Raw genomic sequence first — 2,511 nt, forward strand, 5'->3', positions numbered from 1 at the left:
ATAAGCTTTTGAAGTTAAGAGCCTTATTTATTTCCAAATTTCTATATGGATAATGTAATTCTAATTTAAGAGAATTACAATAAAATAAGTTGTATAGCATATACAACTGATAAATGTATCCAGAAATAAAACATCTATTTAATTTGAAGGTAAATATTTACACTTCAAAGATATTTATAATCTATTAGTGCAAACTAATTTAGAAAATCTGTCTTCAACTTCAGAGTTAATTAACACTTACTTCCTTTATCATATTTGTTTTATTTACATTTTATATGTATGCATTTTACCACAAAAGCAAGTTGAATATTATTGTGATATAAACAGTTGGATTCCAACTAATATATTCCAATAGGCTCAGATGAATTTTTTTTTTCAATGTCTCCCCATTCACAATACAGACCAGGCAAAGAGCCTGAGCTGGGGTAAGTTTACTCTGCCTCCTATTTCTGTACAGTCAGTGTAAGAACACAGCCTGCGGTAAGCACCAGGAGGCCTCAGATAAATTTTAATACTTGCATACTTGTGGTGTATTTTATCCTAATATATTGAGTAGCTACTAGATATTATTCTCTAACTCTTTGTTTTTAAATATATTTTTATTGCTTCCAGAGAGAGGCAGAGAAACATTAATGATGAGAGAGAATCATTGATCAACTGCCTCCTGCACCTGCCCTACTGAGGAATGAGCCCCAACCAGGGAATATGCCCTGACCAGGAATCAAACTGACCTCCTTGTTCATAGGTGACACTCAACCACTGAGCTACACCAGCTGGGCTTCCTAACTCTTAATAAGTCCTTAGGCTACTCATACTTTACCTTTACAGTGGGGCCTTGACTTACAAGTGTCCTGACTAACGAGTTTTTTGAGATACCAGCTGTCTGTCGGCCGATTTTTTGCATTGAGTTGACAGTAATTTGGGTTAACGAGTTCCTTAATGAGCTCCTGAATGAGCTCGGTCTCTGAACGAATTAAACTCATAAGTCAAGGCCCCACTGTAATTATCACAAAAAATTTTTACAAGATATTATTTCATCTGTGAAGTAGAGGCTCAGGTTAAGTAATTTACTAGTAATTGAAAGACTCCTGTGTTGAAACCAGGTGTGTTTGAATACTGCATTTTCTTTCATCTCTGTTATAGAAACCTTTCTTTTTTAGACTAGCACATTGATGTTTTATAATCCTATATAATAATAATATAATAGCCTAATATAAGTGTCTGGTCATCCAGGTGGCCATTCAACAATCCAAGGATAATATGCTAATGAAATGCTAAGGCTGCTCAACTGCTCGCTATGACATGCACTGATCACCAGGGGGCAGACACTCTGACCAGTAGGTTAGCTTGCTGCTGGGGTCTGGTTCATCGGGACTGAGTGAGACAGATCAGACATGCCCTGAAACCCTCCCACGATACCTCCAGGTTAGCCAACCTCCCACATCACTCCCCGCCCTGATGGTGCACTCTTCAACATCCCCCGAGGGGTCCCTTAGCCCGGCCTGCACCCTCTTGCAATCTGGGACTCCCTGGGGGATGTCAGAGAGCCAGTTTCGGCCCAATTCACAGGCCAGGCCTAGGGACTCCTCTGGTGCACGCATTTGTGCACTGGTCCTCTAGTTTTCAATAAAATAATAAATATCTGTTATACATGTCACAACTAATGCAATAGTTCAAGATTTGACTGATAGATGTTATCAAAAATATTTCTAATCACAATTTATTAAATTCATAAGACAATGGATACTTTCAAGAAGAGGAAGTATATCTTAAAGTGTATTATTTGTAAATTTTAACTCTTAAAAAAAAACAAAACACAAGTAGGAATTTTGTCTTAAAGAAGTCCTAAATTTGATTGTAAAACATAAAACTATAAATGAGCTGCAAAGAAAGGAAGAAACCTTGCTCTTCACATAGAAAGTTATTATCATATTACAAAATTAACTTTGCCATGATTTGTGGTTTTCTTAATTAGCCATTCCATGAAACTTTCTTTTATGTAATGAATGATTCATAAAATTAATTACATATTTTGATGATATAGTATTACAGTAAAATAAATGGATATCAAAACCATAATTACTTATGTATTAAATAATATACTTATGGCATTTTGTATTTCTAATATTCTTTTTATTTCTTGCTGCTTGTCTATAAAATAATTGTATAATTAATAATTATAGAAATGACATATTAAATTTACTTTGCAGCAATTTACATTTGAATAAAATCAGTAGTGGCAAAATTACAAACAAACTTGTAACATTATATAAATAAGATACTTGGAAACATTTCTTTCATGACCTGTTAATTTTAATGAATTACAATATTTAATTAACATTTCTCATTTTAAAAAGAGTTTAGTAGAGTGGAAAATACCTGCTTTGCCCTTGATGTACACATAAGCCACAAAAACAAAGCAAACAAAAAACTAATTTAAACTTGAAAAAAAAACACAAAATTGTTAAATGTCTTTTATTAACTTAAAAATTGCTTTCAAATGTTATAACT

At 33.6% G+C, this 2,511-nt stretch overlaps 1 pseudogene; it reads right to left on the minus strand.

Moving 5' to 3' along the window:
* Positions 1 to 376: 376 nt before the first annotated feature.
* Positions 377 to 497, minus strand: LOC118678009 (annotated as a pseudogene).
* Positions 498 to 2,511: the final 2,014 nt, after the last annotated feature.

Source organism: Myotis myotis, unplaced genomic scaffold (genome assembly GCF_014108235.1).
Source record: "Myotis myotis isolate mMyoMyo1 unplaced genomic scaffold, mMyoMyo1.p scaffold_m19_p_2, whole genome shotgun sequence".
Taxonomy (NCBI): Eukaryota; Metazoa; Chordata; class Mammalia; order Chiroptera; family Vespertilionidae; genus Myotis; species Myotis myotis.